Genomic DNA, 17,964 nt, shown 5'->3' on the forward strand with positions numbered 1-17,964 from the left:
ATGGTTGACTAAATCAAACAGGCTAACTCAAAGGTAACCTATTGTAGTGAGAATTATGCATGACATATGCAATCATTGACTGCCCTCCACATTCACACTAACTGTAAGCAGCCAACAGTGTGGGAGGCAACTACAAAAACAATGCATCGACAAAAGCATGACAAATATGAAACAATCCACACTGGGTTTTTTTGTTTCAAGAGAACAGACACGTAATTACTATGCATGTAAGTGCACATGCTTTCCATTTTGTTTTACTGCTTTCTTTTAAATATACAATTTAAATGATAATCAATACGAAGTAATCTTCATAAAAGTACCACATATTGATGTTCAATTCAATGTGGGTGTGTGACAGGGACAAAATTATTCTTGGTGATATATCTCCTTCCCAACCTGTGAGGGCGCTGTGTAAAGGGAATAGAGTGCAGCCGCAGATTGGAGGAGCTGTTGCACTCGTTAACTAAGCGGTCATGATAGACTGTACAAAAGGAAACAAAGCGAGGTGACCTGTTCTTTTTGTAATGGTTAACGCTAAGCGGAAGGAGTTGTGAATCATGAGTGTTTTGTTTGTTTTGTTTGTTGTGTCTAAATTGTACTTGTTTGTTATTCGCCAAAGGCCAGCACTAAGCCCGGACAATATTTCACGGAGAACTGTAATTACACCACAAGCACCTTAGCACTCACTGAGGACTTGTGTGTGTGTTTTGTGTTTCGTGTGGGTGTTTAAAGAAAGTTACTTTTCATTATTTAGGAACCTGTGGATTACAATAAAGTAATACACGCTGCTGTATTGCTTATCATTATCATTGTTTATTATTTACTGCTGTTTGTCATCAGGCAATTGGATTTAAAAATAAACCACCATTGAACCTGGCTTGTCATTGTCTCTCTGTTAGTTGATTACCTGCACCAGCACACTGTTAAATACTTTGCCACAGGGTGTTTCTTCATTATTTTGATGCAGCAAATTGCAAAACCCTATTATAGTGAACATCCTGATATAACAAATATTTTTCCAGGTCCCACAGGGGTTTCTTAGAGTGAAGTTTTTCTTAGAGTGAAGTATATATATATATAATATATATATATATATATATATATAATATTTATATTATATCTTTATATATTAATTATATATTATATGGTTGTCAAACAGTTATACCCCATAAAGGTTTTATAATTATTAAACAAAACATCCTATCAAAAACAAAAAAATTTGTTTTTTAAAATACTGTTTATAAAACATCTTTTCAAAACGAAACAAAAACTAATTTTTTTTAGATGTCTACAAGTATTTATTTGATTAAACTAAATCAAACTCCGCCACCTTCGTATTATTGAATAAAATTTACTAATCCTATAAACAGTCACTGAAAAACCTTACTAAGAAATCACTTTTTGACCATTCTTCAACGCAAAATTGTTCCAGTTCATTCAAATTCTGAGGACTTCTCTTGTGCACAGCCTTCTTCAACTCCTACCAAAGAATCGGATTTAGATCAGGACTTTGACTAGGCCATTCCAGAACCTTGATTTTATTCTTCTTTAACCCTTTGCAGTCAATTTATTCAGCACTTATCAAGCACGTCAGGTCCAATTTATTTTCACACGCGCTGTTTATTTTACACGCGCTGTTTAAAATATAAATAGGTTTAAAATGCATTGCATTGCAAAACAACATCAGTACTGCATTTCCAGCCAAGCCCCACCCCTTGTTTGCTGCATTTTCCACATACCTCTTTATAGACGTGTATACTGATAAATCCTCTCCTGATCACTCGTTTTATCACCAAACTCCTCAATAATGCGATCCAAGTTATTATTTTATTACTGTAACATCTAAAAAAGCTCTGCAAATATCTGTGATATTCTTTGAGCGCTGGATGCAGAAGCAGCTATCTCCTTTGTTTGTGTCCATCATTATCTCTGTGGTGCAGCTGCTAGCTCTATTGCTCACAAGCCCCTTTTTCTTTTTTCTTTTTCGGCTTCATTCGGTTCCTATCCATTCAATGGTTTTCTTGGCTTTTTCTGGAGAAAAAAATTACTAGAGACCTGTGCTTTACGTCTTTTTGAGGATTGGAAAGGGAAAATCGGAGTGTCGGACCTGGTGCGACATAGGCCCGCAAAGGGTTAACCATTCTAAAGTAGATTTTGATGTGTGCTTTGGACCATTGTCAAGTTGGAACGTCCCGCTTAGGGTTTCAGATGATTGGCCAATATCTTTTGGTATGTTATGGCATCCATTTTACCATGTATTGGAACACAATTTATTTTGCTATTAGAGGAAAAACAGTCCTATAGAAAAATATTACCACCTCCATGCTTGTACGCCTCACCAATCATAAGTGAATGGAGGTGGGACATAAACAGTAATAGTCTTTAGGAGAGTCAAAGATCTGCTCTGGTTTTACAGCTGTCCAATCATGAGTGAGCAGAGGCGGGACACAAGTTGCCCTGGATAAGTACATCTGCTACTAATAATAATAATAAATAATAATAATAATAATAATAATAATAATAATAATAATAATATAATAATGTTACCTTTATTAAAAATGTGCATGGATTAATCTATCGATTATGCAGTAAGGCTTGACAAGGTGTCTGTATACGTTCAATATATGGACGCCTCGGGGTGTTGTGCGCACGAGACAAAGCTGAATGCCTCCAACCCCCGAGAAGTCTGTATATTGTCTAAAGGGCCTTATTGCATTTATAATCCAGATCAAACTATGGATTTGAAAAAAAGGTATTTGTTTTTATATAATATCCTTATGCCAATAAAGGGACCAAAACATTAGTCCCATTTTTAACTTTCAATTACACACTAAGTAAATTAATTTAACTGAGACATGCAAAAATGCATTAAGTAGAAATATTTATTTTTGTGTGTGTTGTATTTTACTATATATATATATATATATATATATATATATATATATATATATATATATATATATATATATATATATTCTTTTTTTATTTATTTTTTTTTTAAACAAACTAATTTTAATACAGACAATGCAAGCTTAAATCTTATATTTCATATTTTTTCAAAAGATTTATTTATTCTCATTTGGCGTAACAGGTTTCCTGTATTAAAATTAAAGAAAGAGATAGGATACCAACCACATATTATGGGGTATGGCTATATACAGTAATTACAATACCCCTGTATTAACACCACAATTGTACAAAATGGGCAGAATGCTACCTGTTAAAAGCAGAGTATTTAAAATAGAGACTACAATAGTGAGTGAGAGAGCTGCCTTGGAGACTAAATTGATTTACAAAACGGTATGTGCTAAATGCACAGTACACATCACTCCATTGAACTGAATCCTTATAACAGGCTACTTACAGTGGCTCTCAAAAGTATTCACCCCCCTTGGACTTTTTCACATTTTATTGTGTTACAACATGGAATCAAAATGTATTTAATTAGGAGTTTTTGCCACTGATCAACACAAAAAAGGCCATAATGTTAAAGTGTAAAATAAAATCTACAAATTGTTCTAAATTAATTACAAATACAAAACAGAAAATAATTGATTGCATAAGTAGTCACCCCCTTGAGTCAATACTTGGTAGAGGCATCTTTGGCAGCAATTACAGCCATGAGTCTATTTGGATAAGTCTCTACCAGCTTTGCACATCTGGACACTGCAATTTTTGCCCATTCTTCTTTGCAAAATTGCTCAAGCTCCGTCAAGTTGGATGGGGACCTTTGGTGAACAGCAATTTTCAACTCTTTCCACATATTCTCAATTGGATTAAGGTCCTGGCTTTGACTGGGCCACTCCAGGACATTGACCTTTTTGTTTTTAAGCCACTCCAGCATGGCTTTGGCTGTATGTTTAGGGTCATTGTCCTGCTGGAAGATAAATCTTCTCCCAAGTCCCAGGTCTCTTGCAGACTTCAGCAGGTTTTCCTCCAGGATTTCTCTGTACTTTGCTGCATCCATTTTGCCCTCTATCTTCACGAGCTTTCCAGGCCCTGACACAGAGAAGAACCCCCATAGCATGATGCTGCCACCACCATGCTTCATGGTAGGGATGGTGTTCTCAGGATGATGTGCGTTGTTAGGCTTGCACCAAACATAGCGCTTAGCGTTGAGGCCAAAAAGATCTATTTTGGTCTCATCAAACCATAGAATCTTCTTCCACTTTGTCTCAGAGTCTCCCACATGCCTTTTGGTAAACTCTAGCCGAGATTTGATGTGAGTTTTTTTCAACAATAGCTTTCTTTTTGCCACTCTCCCATAAAGGCCAGTTTTATGAAGTACCCGGGCTATTGTTGTGTCTCCCAGCTTAGCCTCCCAGCTTAGCTGTAGCCCGGATATTTGAGGACGGCCTGTTCTAGACATATTCTCTCCATTTCTTAATAGTGGACTTTACTGTGCTCCAGGGGATATTCAATGCCTTGAAAATGTTCTTATATCCTACCCCTGGATGGTGCTTTTGAAGAACCTTATTCCGGATTTGCTTTGAATGTTCCTTCGTCTTCATGATGTAGTTTTTGTTAGGAAATGTACTAACCAACTGTGGGTCCTCCCAGAGACAGGTGTATTTAACCTGAAATCATGTGAAACACCTTGATTGCACACAGGTGGACTCCATTAAACTAATTATGTGACTTCTAAAGACAATTTGTTGCACCAGAGCTTATTTAGGTGTGTCATAGCAAAGGGGGTGAATACTTATGCCATCAATTATTTTCTGTTTTATATTAGTAATTAATTTAGAACAATTTGTAGATTTTATTTTTCACTTTGACATTATGCACTTTTTTTTGTTGATCAGTGGCAAAAACTCCTAATTAAATCAATTTTGATTCCATGTTGTTACACAATAAAATGTGGAAAAGTCCAAGGGGGTGAATACTTTTGAGAGCCACTGTGTGTTTCCTGAAGAGACTTGCTGTGCTATTTAGCTTTGCTATGGTTAACAGTAATTATTTTGTGTCATTGTTACAATTCCATATCACAAATGTCTTTTTATTTCTGAACTTTCAATGTTTTTTTTCTCAATGCATGCACTTTGATGTAGACAGCTATATTCAGAACAAAAAAATAGATAAATACAGAAGGATAGACATGTTTGGAATATAGTGCCAAAATCGCTTTAGTATTAAAACGACCTATTTGGTTTTCAGTTAGATAGACAATTTTGTTTAATACGGGACCTTATATTTACACTGTTGCTTCTGGTGTTAATCCTAACTTAAACTCTTTAAGGGATTTCCAAAGAGTGGCTAAGTTGTACAGTGTATAAATCACTCAACTGAAGTCCAGACGGGAAATGTGGTCCCTGGTTGACATTGATACCTTGTTCTAGGGTTGTACTAGTGTGTAGACAGACTCAGTGATTTCAATGATGGACCTTTATCAGTGCTGTGTTTGGAAAATTACCCTTGGTCTTACTGCTCCTTCAGTGTTTGGTGAGATCATTTCTCAACAGTCAATGAGAATAAATGGAATCAACGCTTGCACAGTGTCACAAAGACGGTCGGAGTGGGTGACGTCAGAACCAGGAAGGGAATACACCGAGACAAAACAGATGAAGTGAAATGATGGGGACGCTTGCTTGCGCCGGTTTATTGAAAAAAAAAAAAAGGTCTACACAGACAAAAGGCAGGACATCCTTGGGCGAAGCGAGGCAGGCATCCTTGGGTGGAGCGAGGCAGGCAGTCAGGACAAGCTGGTGTGTGGATGTTGGCCACTGTGGCAGTGGCTTCGGCGGTGCTGGCCCTCTTCGTAGCTGCTGCGGCCGGGCTGTTTTCCTCTGTGCTCCCCTCAGCAAACTATGCTGCTATTGCTGAGGAATGCCAGCTTCAAGTCCTGGTATTGTTTCTTGTACAGGGAGAAGCAGCTCCTGCGCCTCTTCCCCTGATGGTGATGGAGACAGAGGCTCTCCTCGTGAGGGTGGGGAAAGTGATACCAGCAGGCATTCATCCTCTGCTGGTGGGGAAAGTGATACCAGCAGGCATTCATCCTCTGCTGGTGGACAGACAGGCAAGGCACCATGTAGCCCCTCCTTCCTTCAACTCCCTCTGGTGCACATGCCACCCCTTCATGTACTCCTCCACTTTATCCATTTCTTTTTTTTTTTGTCATCCACAAAAAAAAAACACCTCTCCTGGTCTGACGCTTGGAGGCGCTGTTAATCCCACGCAGGACACCACGTGTCATAAAGACGGCCGGAGTGGGTGACGTCAGAACACTTGCTTGAGCAGGTTTATTGTAAATAAAAGGTTCAAACAAGCAGAAAACAGGACACGGCACTTTACGCCAAAACAAAAAGACACACAAAACGGACTACACTGAACAAACATGGTGAGCAGATGGACAGACTAACAAACACTGTGAGTTTTAAATAAACAAGTATTGTGCTGGTCCAATTGATATTACACTCTTTGGTTTCTCCTCCTCTCTCTCCCATTCCCTACTCACCGAACACCCAACCCCGAGTGAGTAAAACGTGCATCTATATATACTGTCATGCTGGGATTCAAGTACCAATTAATTATTCACTTGAATCCCAGCACGTGAATTAATTATGTGCAACCTCGTGCTCACATATTAACTACTTTAAATGCACGTGAAGTGATGTACAATCCCGTGCCTAAATACAATTATACATTTTTAAACACATGTGAAATACAGACCCGTTTACATCCCGTGTACCAAAGCCTATACACCAACATTTAACACACCACACGCAACATATAACAGAAAAATAGACACAGGGGCAGGCACTTTGTCACACACAGTTATTAAAAGGGACACTGTTTGTGGTATAAGAACTGAATATAAGGAGGAGAGCAGTGTTTTATGCAATGCCATTTGGCTCTTCAGTCCATATTGAAATCATAAATCTTCTTCAACACCAAGTCTGCATTCATATCAATAAATTTAATGAGCTTATACTGTGTCTTTACATGAAAGCCTCATTAAGCACATGTATAAAATTGTATAATTCCCTGGGGGTACAGACAGTCAGAAATGTATGGAATTCTGTTCATTTTTCCGGGTAGTCTGATGACAGTATTTCACGTGTTTGTTATGATCTTCTGACAGCACAGTGTGTATTTTTGCTATGATGTGTATTTTGCGTATCTGAATTGGTAAAATAAATTTGTACAACATTATACTGGTAAAAACAAAAGGAACCCTAGTAAGCCATTTATTAGGGAATTTCACTGATTTGGTACCATAAATGTGTTGCCAGTGTGTACCTGTTTATACTACTCTGAAACCATTTGTATATTGAAATATGTGGTACCATTCTACCAATGGGTCATATCTATAGCTGCCCATGTGCTATCCTTGTCTCATAGTACATAACTATTGCATTGCTGTTGCTGGAAAACGTATATATGAATGCAGTTTTGTCTATATTCTATATAGAGTACCTCTGAGAAAGAGTGAATGAAGTGTGTATACTATACATTTTATAAGGGTTACAAAGCAAAGTGGTAGTTTGTTTTATGTAATTCTGATATTCTGAATGTGTGGTGTGTAAGTCTTTGTGTGTGTGTGTGTGTGTGTGTGTGTGTGTGTGGAGAAGATTAGCAGAAATACAGTTCCGGCTTTCTATGGGGCTATGAGTTAATGCAGGGTAAGCCAGTAGTTAAGCCCAATGGTTAGTGCATTACAGTCCTCAAGTCAATTCTGCTTCTGTTTTGCAGTCAACAAGTATTTTGCTGTAGCCTGGGAGACTGTATCAATGAGTCATTTATGTATTTCTATAATACTGTAACTTTTAGAAAATTAGTCTGTATAAATCTCTGTCTCCGACTCTCCATTAAACCACACTGTTTGAGTCCATTCGTTATGTATTTCTTTTTCTTTATATTAGAAGGTGTTAACCTTAGACACTAAAATCTTAAAGCTTTGAATAGCAGACTCATTACTGTAGTCGTTGGGATATCCCATGTTCTCAAACATGACAACACTTTCAAATATATATTTTGTGTCACTTATTTCCAAGGAATCTGCCCCAAATAACATGTCCTACTGTATACTCCAACTGTTTTACAATAACTTACAAAACACGTTTTTATAAATTTGTGCTGTCTCTATGTCATCCAGAGACTACATTTCCCTCATACTGCACTTACAAGTGTTTAATCATTATCGTTAATGTCACCCTGTTTATTATCAGCATATTGAAATGTCCCAGACAGAATATAAAGTGAGTCAATGGAAACAAGCTCCTATCAATTGTAAACAAAATGAACGAGGGCTCCTCTCCCTACTTACCAATAATATATGCTAATCCCCTATTTAAACCCCAAGCCTGGGGTTTGCTCTGTCGTGCATTTTTTGTTTTGCCTCGTTACTCAGCCTGCAGACTCAAGAGTACAGATTCAAGACCACAGGATCATTTTCAGAAAATGACTACTCACCAGCAGTTTTGCCATTGGAAACAGAGTTTTCAGATCAAGTCAGCGATTCTTAGCTTCCTCCCACCATTAATCCAAAGAGAAAATGTCTAAAGAAATCCAACCGACCTACTGCTCCATCTTCATTCGACAGCGTCGCTGGGCCCTTCACCTCGGCCTCCGTTGAACACGTTGCTTCAACCGCCACTGATCTTGCCATGCCTGCTCCTGCCGCTGCAGTTATCCAGGTCTCCGATGCAATACAGCCTCTACGCTGCTCTAAACTCATTCATTCTAGGGATACTTCTCCAGTTCGTCTCTTTCTAAAAGACTGGCCCATCGATAAGCTCCTGAAAGCTATGTTCAAAAAAGGAATCCCAACTCCAGCAAGGAGTGATCAAAATGTATTATTTGCTTTATACTGCCAATCAATGTTAGCAGAGCTACTATATTGCTAACATTGACTAGAGAGTAACAAACATCAGTGGTCGCTTTGTTCCAGACCTCCACCAAGGTTATTTTTCTCCTTTCAACGATCTAGTCATGGAATCTCTTTGCCTTGCTGCCTTATTTGGTTCTCTCTGCTGTTCTGAATTATCTGTTCCCCTTCATAGTATTGCTAGTATGCCTGGAGTGGGGGCCATCTCTGATGGGTCCAGTAAAGGTTTCCTCCCAAAAAAGGGGTGGTTTTCTGCTCCACTGAATGGAGAAATTAGTCTTAAAAAAAAAAAAAATCAGAATGCATATTTGTTTTGCATTTGTGTGCAATTGCAGGGTGCGGGGGGTCTCTTTTGGTTGTAAGGGAAGCTCACTTCCCAACCATAGAAGCCCAACCTCCACTGGCTTCTCCTCCACGAGTCAAGGGGGACCTCTGGCCAAATGTAACTATTACTTTCATCTTCCCATTCTCTCATCTAGATCACCCTTGGGGGAAGTATTAGTTGCTTCCCAGCCTTGAAGACCGAATGGTTCGGTCTCACTTCTGCGAGGGTTGCTCGCCGTGAGCCAAGGGGAATCTCCTTACAGTTCTTTAAGTTATAAGTACATATCTCCTGTTATCAGTTCCGGAGGTCTCTTCCTCTATGCAGCCCTGGATTACCTCCAGTGAATAGTCCTTTGGTTACTGGTACACTCCAGGTCATTAATATTTATTAGGCCTGCAACTGATAGCCATCCCACTGAATATCATTTGTGAACAAGAGCAATGAAATATACCATTGCATTATTATTCCCCGTTACCCAGTCTGTCTTGAAACTCAATTTCCATGTATCTTTCATAATGTGGGCTGTTTTTTTTTTGGCATTACACTGTAGCACTGTTTCATTTTGCCCAGTTAAGTGTCCAGTTCGATTGCTGTAACTCAACAGTCTTGGTTAAAAAGGAGTACAAATGAATACAGACAGTTCTGATCTTCTCACTCTGGTACACTGCATGCACCAACACCCAAAAACAAATATTGCCACAACCAGACCCATTACTTGGTTAGTTCAGTATAACGGTGTGCAATGCACTTTTAGGTTATTTAAGTGTATTATCCTGAACAACAACCTTGTCAAAATCTTATAGGATACCTTAACCTTAAAAGGTACACTTTTGAAGCCAGGCTCATACTAATTCTAAAACCCTTAAATACCTCAGAGCGTTTGCATTTAAGTGGAATATTCTATTTTTTTAATTTTTTTTTTTAACTTGCATGTCTTTTATTGATGTATCGGAACTATATAGCAGATAAATTAAGTTTAGATTGGAAACACAAACAACAAAGAACAAGTCAATAAAAATTAAAAATGAGAACCGTAACAAAGAGGCTCAGAGAGTGTGTTGTGAGCAGATTGGGATTGCATCTTCCATGGCAACATTATTCCAGCCACAGGCAAGCAGACAGCCAGTGGGTCATAGCCAATAATACATCACTCACTGCCTCTAGTTCTACTATCAGCTGCATCAATAATTATTGAGAGAGAGACCCCTATTCTACAGCTCTGGGCCAAACAACAAATGCAGCTTGATATTTTAAAATTCTCTTTTCTATGAATCTGCCTCTTGGTTGCAAAATATCCCTCAACTTCACACTCAAAATGTATGAAAGGCTATTTGGCAGAGTAGAACAGAGCCCTACACGTAAAGAGGGGGGTAGGACAAAACCATGCTTGTAAATAAATGTATTGTGTTGTATTGTGTTATTATGTAAAATGCATGTATTGTTTGGTGTTTATTGGGAATGGGAGAATGTATTATGATTTCAAATGTATATTTAAATGTTTATGTTTATTTAAATGGGTGAGGCGATTGGTGTTATATTTAAAAGGTATTTTATAATTATTTTAAAAAAGTGATTGTCTTTGTTATTGTGTGGCACCGTGGATGGCATTAAAAGCCCCATCCCTGTAAAGCCATGTAGAATGTGACCATCTCTGAATTAGAAAATGTTAATTCAGAGATGGTCACAGGCATAGAAACCTGCATCTCTTCTGTGTTCAGGGTGGGTGTTCCAGAGGAGGAACATGTGTGTAAGAGCCAGAGAGGGTGAAGCAGAAAACGAAAGTAAAGTAAACCAGCTATAGGATTAGTAAAAATGACTGCCCAGACTGACCTAGATATTGTGGTGCTTTATGTGTTCAAGCATATGTTGTTTTTGTTTAAAACTTTTATTTCACTCTGTGAGCAGTGTTTTTGTTTAAATATTTGTTTTATTTTTTTAAATAAAAACACCCTCTTTAACCCGCAAATACCTGTGTTGTGTCTCTGTCAGCTTTCTGGTCTGGGAACGTCATCATTCGGCCATCCTGTCATAGGCTAATAGAACAAAACAGATTCAGCTTTTTGGGTACAGAATGTGTTTAACTTGTTACTTGTTTACCTTGTTATGAGACTGAAATGTCAGAGTTATATTAATTAATGTACTGTTCTTGTCGCTTAGAATCGCTTTGTATAATATTTCTTGTTTGTCATCAAACATGTCTAATCTGGATGTAAGAATTACTAAATATTTAATCTACTAGGGGGAGAGTGTTGCAGGAGGACAGATTAATGGTAACACTGATGTACCATCTGTACTTAAAAAAACAAGACTTAAACAGAAAATGTTTTTCAAAATAATTTTAAAAAAAAGTATATTAGTTAAGAGTCTGTGATATGTCATATCTGTTCCAAAAAATCTACCTAAGGTTGGAGCAGAACATTTGTTAACCCACTCAGGATTTGAATTAGCAAATTAAATGAATATTGTCCATGATAAAGAAGCCAAGTTGACCATGGAATCAAATGGGAAGTCTGGGCATGTCAGATCCTTCTCGAATGCCATTTCTATTGCTCTGTAGTTTCTTTATCTCTTTGTAGGCACTGATAATGAAAACTGTCATTTTGAAGATGGGAGGGTAAATTGTCATTGATCCTGACACGCCCATTGATGGTATATAAGCCTTTCACCCTTTGAAATCCTGGTTGCCTGGGCCATAGAAAAGTTCCAATTAATTATTTTAGTAAACTTATCATACATTCTACACCTTGCATTTCCAATACCTGTTCATCTTTGTGGAACCATGCCAATGTGACAAGTTGTTGTCATTATCAGTTTAATAAACCTTTAAAACATTTGATTAAACTCATTCTAGGAGGCTGTGACAAAGTGGCCACCCCTGTGTATATTCTTTGTTATGTGTTGCGTGTGGTGTGTTTAAATGTTGGTGTATAGACATTGGTACACGGGATATAAACGGGTCTGTGTAACACGAATGTTTAAAAATGTATATGTATATTTAGGCACGAGGATTGCACAGCACTTCACGTGCAAGTAAAATGTAGTAATATGTGAGCACGGGGAATTGCACTTTTTAATTCACGTGCTGGGATTCAAGTGAATAATTAATTGGTAATTGAATCCCAGCACAACAGTATATATAGATGCACGTTGTCACATACTTGGGGTTGGGTGTTCGGGAGTGGAGAACGGGAGATAGAGATAGAGATAGAGATAGAGATAGAGAAGTGTAAATATAGATTTCAATTGTTTGTGTAGCGTTCGTCCACTCTGTGTTTTGTCCGTGTCTATTCGTTTTGTTTGTCTGTTTATTTTGGCGCGAAGTGCCGTGTCCTGTCTTTTGTTTGTTAAACCCTTTTATTTTACAATAAACCGGCGCCAGCCAACGCCATCATCATTTCATTTCATCCGTCCTGTGTTTTGTGTGTTTCATTCCTTTTCATGGTTCTGACGCCGCCCACTTCGGCCGTCTCTGTGACAGAGGCAAATAAAACCAAGTCTATTGTGAAGAGGAGTTAATTTGCAAGCAGCAATGACAGTTCTGCATCATCATTACAGATAGCAGAATGGACTTTTCTAAATGTCCTGATAAAAGCTTAGTTGTTTTTATTCTAAAACAAATAGAAACTGTAAAACCAATATAACTGAGAGTTTATTTGTATGCTTATACCAATAATTTCTACATTAAGAGACTGAAACTTTTGATGTTCAGTAATTAGTGTCGGTTTGGGTCTACTTTGACCTTTGACTTTGTTTAAATTAAGTGGTGAAATTACTACCATACTTTAAGATACAGATGTATTAATGTTAACTGCCAACTAGCTACTTCTTAGTTTGTCTAATTTCTGTTTTTTCTCATTTTATTAAAATGCACTGCACATGAGATAATGGAGAGAAGCAGAAAATATTCAAGAAATATAATAGTGAACATAATGTAAAGCAATACAGTTGCACTTTTGAAAAAAGGTTTAAATGGAATGGAAAAAGGACATAATTTGTACTGACATTACCCTTATCATTCTGGAGTCACATCCCCCTTAGTAGGCGGGTATTTACCCAGGTTTACAGAAGATTACTAGTACCATATTTGCCTGCTTGTAATATTTAATACTGTACACGTTTTACCACGATTGTCATTTACCACGATTGTCAAGGTGGATGATCATTTTTAAACTATAATCAGACTGTGACCTTTGATCTGTGAAACAAAAATGAAATACGTATGCACAACACAGTTCATATATATATATGTGGTTTAGATATAGCCCCCGGTTGAAAACACTTGGTGTCAAATTGGCCTAGTAAAATTGGGGGGGGGGGGTTCCTTATCAACTGGATAGCATCAGCAATGTTGTGAGCCAGTTAAATTAAAAAAAGTTAAATTAGTTCCAACATTGGTTTCTGGCATATTAAGTATTCTCTGTTGTTGGGGGGGGGGGGGGGGGGGGGGTCATTTAGTACACTGTGTATCTAGCAGTCTTTCTGTGATAGCTCTGTGTTTGCCATTCTTATGTCAACTGTTTTATGTGTTTTGATTCCCAAGACATGTGTCACTCTGACCTCTATTTTCAGTGACCAGTGCCAAAAACAGTACATACTGTATATCTTCCGATAATTGTTTTGTTATGGTCCCTGTAGTCAACTTGGTGTCTTCCTATCTCCCTTGATCCCCTCAAGGTGCATGTAGGTTTCAGTTTTTGACATAGGCTTTTCACCAACGAAGCACACTGTTCTAACATAGTAGTCTCGGTTTTAACATACCAGCATGTAATAGCAGGATTAACAAAAAGGCCAGCAGCTTGTGTCCTTACATTAAAAACTACCTTTTTGAAGAAAAAACATCCTGCTACTATTACCAGCTTATCTTTTGGCTCATAAGAAAACAACTTATATAAATAAAATATTATTTTGCCCAAAGAGACATTTACCCAGCGTTTCACATATCTTTCTCAAGATACAAGCTGTATATACTAGATATTTTACAAAATAACTGAGAAGCTGACAATTCTGTATCATTGAACTCTGGCTTGTTTTTCTATTGCATTGCAATTGCAGACTGACTCAGTGACATTCTGGGCCATTATTAAACCCAGCATTATTTAGTTTTCTTTACATGCTTGTCATGCAAAAACAGTTATATCAATGCCTAAAGGGTTACATTATTTGTCTTGGTTGGGGATATCGTAATAAAATAACACTGGAGTGCAAATAGACATTTTTGTAAAAAACAGTAGACCAAATTGAGATCTATACAGAAGGGCACTTGTGTTTTACCTAGAAGGATCAGAAATGTTAAAACTTACAAGCAGTTGGTGAAACATAGACTACCGAGGTTGGATATACCCAGTTGTCACATTCCTGCTTCCTCTTTTTAAAATATTTTCACTCAACTCTCTTTTCTCATTTAATTAATGGTAGCATTGTTTAAATCTAACATGCCGTGTCCTAGCAGCAACTATGGAAGTTATTTTCTCGTTAGGCCATCACTCATGCAATTTCATTGTAGATATCTACAATGAAAAATAACACCATTAGCATCGAAATAGGCAAATGTTAATGAAATGAGCTTTTTGTATCATAATGATATAAGACACTGTGAAAAAGTTTGTTATTCTGCTAACAAATCTTGCAAGATGATTCTAAACCTTTCAGATATTATTAACAAATCCATTCAACACTCTAATTATGTGCTAACAGTTAAATGATCAAACATCTTCTTGCCATCCTGCAACTTTTTTTACAGTCTGATTGTTAAATTGTTTTTCTTCATCTATTTACCTCTGTAATTGGATGATTAAAATTAATTACACTAAGGAAATCTCACTTCAGTTCAATTAAGAAAAGTAAACAAAACATAAAGCACTACCTTTTGTTTGGTTGGTTGATTATGTTGGTTGGAGAACATAATCTAATAAACGTATTGTACTATGATGTTGGCTTTTGCCTACACTGTAATTTCTTTTCTGATTACAAGCGTTGCTAAACTGTACCTCTTAAATGTAAGTGTATACCCAACACCTCACACTTTCTCATACTGTAGTTGCTAACCTATGAAAGAATATTTAAGAAATGTTCTGAATAAAATATTTCTAAGCAAGAATATTTTTATAGAAGTCTTGCACATACACTGCTGTGCAAAAGTCTTAAGAATGAATTAATGCCATCACCAATTTACTCAAAACCTCCACTAGTGTTTTCTACTACTATAACAACCTTGACTTGCATAAAGAATGAAAAACATTGAGTGAACTAGCTCGCATCACTTGATTTTCAAGGTGTGGTATCTGAAGCATAATCAACAAGAACAGAGAAACATCATCTGTAATTGACAAATCCAGGACTGGAAAACCCAAAAAGCTATCTTATACTTGAAGATAATATCCTTAAGGGAATAGAAAGAAGACAAGTGTTGAATTGACAACAGAACTGGCAGAAGGCACAGGTGTTACTGTCCATCCATCAACAGTCCAAAGAACCTTTGACCATTGTTCCATACTCCAATTTATTGTGTTCATGTGCAAATTTGAGCCTTTTAGTCTTATTCCCCTTTCTTAACAGTGGTATTCTTACTGCAACACATCCTTTAAGTCCTGATTTCAAGAGTGACATTCGTACTGTTGATTTGATGGACAACGACACCTGTGCCTTCTGCCATACACAAACAGGAGTGTAAACAAAGAGGGTAAAAGAAAACAACAATACAAAATTGCAAAAACAAAACAAAGGAAAAAAACACACTTTTAAAAACAAAGCTATACAATAAAGGGTGGCCAATACAGGGGTTGAGTGCTACCTCCACTATGAGGAGGGTCTCTCTGCCAAAGTTCATGCTACACGCTACACAACCCTCACTATAAACTTATACTATAAACACTATAAACACCCCTTAAACTAACCCTACTCTGTGTCACAGACGAGTGCTGGTTTCACACGTGGCGAATCGGATTGCAGTATTAGGGTGATTGTTTTCCTTACTAGTTTTGGCTTGCTCTCCTGCACATACTGACAGCTGGTTTCATGGACCCTGATCAGTCTTAAGATTAGATGCTAAATGGGGTCTATGAAGCCAGAAGAGGCACAAATTCTGTTAACAAACTTGCAGCCAAATTACAAATCTAATGTACAACAACAGCTCACCACCCACCTAATGGTGGGCCTGAATTACATCCTAATTGTATCGCAGTCCTGTCTTGCACACTTCATGTCATAATTGCGTGTTCTGAAGCAGAGTAAATTGATTTAAAATAAACTTCTAGCAATTCTGGCATAGGAGCAATGGTATTGTAAATAAAGTTATTTCTCAGCTTGATTAAATCAAGTAAAGACCCCACCAAAGTTATTAACCAACTATGGAGACAAGTATGTGTCTTTTGTCCTAGCTGTGTCAGGGTTTTATTCAACATTTCTGGATGTCTCAGCATCTTGCTTAGGTATCTGATCCCAGCCCTTTTCCCTGTTACATTTCCTTCTCTATCCACAGCTTTATGGTCACTTGCAATTTCACTGCAATTTCCCAGCAGCCCTCACAACGGTTGCGGCTGATATGCCAGGAAAGAAACTGGACACTCGCTGTGCTTGCATATGCTTTCCATCCTCATACACTCTATTTTAAGAAATGGTTCTGTTACTTTTAGTCGACCAATTTCTTTGAAGAAATCTCTCTCTCTCTCTCTCTCTCTCTCTCTCTCTCTCTCTCTCTCTCTCTCTCTCTCTCTCTCTCTATACTCCATGACACTTTCAAATTAGACTTTACATGTAGAATCTACACAAACTACTCCACATTGATAAAGTTAAAAAATGAGATAAAAACAGATTAATCTCAGTTGCATAAGTATTCAACCCCTTTGCTACTGCAGCCCTAAATCAGCTCAGGTGCAAATGATTTGTTTGAAAGGTTATAAAATGAGTGAAATGGTTTCAGCCTGTGTGTACTCAAAGTGGTTTAACTTGTAGATAATTTCCCTCAGGTATATAAAGACTTTCAAGCTGCAACTCATGTAGTGATCCAACAAAGCAACCATGAAGATCAAGGAGCTTTCAAAATAAGTCAGGGATAAAGTGTTAGAGAGGCACAGAGCCGGAGAAGGGTACAATAAACTTTCAAAGGTGCTGATTATCCCACTGAGCACAATGAATTCCAACAATGACCTTGAGAGATCTGCAAAGTTCTGTGTCTGAGATGGGAGTTAGTGTTCACACATCAACAATAAGCCGGTCCCTACACAAAGCTGGCCTGTATAGATAGGTGGCAAGAAAAAAGCCATTACTCAAAAAGCCTCATCTTAAAGCATGTATGGAGTTTGCAAAAAAACATGTAGATGACATTGCAGACATGTAGAAAAAGGTTTTTTGGTCAGACAAGACAAAAATTGAACTTTTCGGTCTAAATTCCAAGTGTTATGTCTGGTCCAAGCCCAACACTGCACATCACCCAGTCAACACCATCCCGACTGTCAAGCATGGTGGTGGCAGTATTATGTTATGGGGATGCTTCTCATTGGCAGGGACTGGGAAGCTTGGATGATGTGAAGTACAGGCGAATCCTTGAGCCAAGACTCTGAAACTGGGGAGAAATTTCACATTTCAACAGGACAATGATCCGAAGCACAAATCCAAAGCCACACTGGAGTGGTTGAACAAGAAGATATTTAATGTTCTTGAGTGGCACAGTCAAATCCCTGACTTGAATCCAATCGAAAATTTATGGTGAGACTTGAAGATTGCAGTCCATCGACGATCCCCAACAAACTTATCAGAACTGGAGAAATTTTCCCATGAAGTATGGGCAACAATTTCACCATCCTACTGTGCAAAG

At 37.7% G+C, this 17,964-nt stretch overlaps 1 protein-coding gene across 3 annotated transcripts in view; it reads left to right on the forward strand.

Moving 5' to 3' along the window:
- Window positions 1-17,964, forward strand: part of LOC121314215 (calcium/calmodulin-dependent 3',5'-cyclic nucleotide phosphodiesterase 1C-like) — a 107,319-nt gene that overhangs the window by 30,699 nt on the left and 58,656 nt on the right. The gene's annotated exons all lie outside the window — the stretch shown is intronic.

Source organism: Polyodon spathula, chromosome 4, assembly GCF_017654505.1.
Source record: "Polyodon spathula isolate WHYD16114869_AA chromosome 4, ASM1765450v1, whole genome shotgun sequence".
NCBI lineage: Eukaryota > Metazoa > Chordata > Actinopteri > Acipenseriformes > Polyodontidae > Polyodon > Polyodon spathula.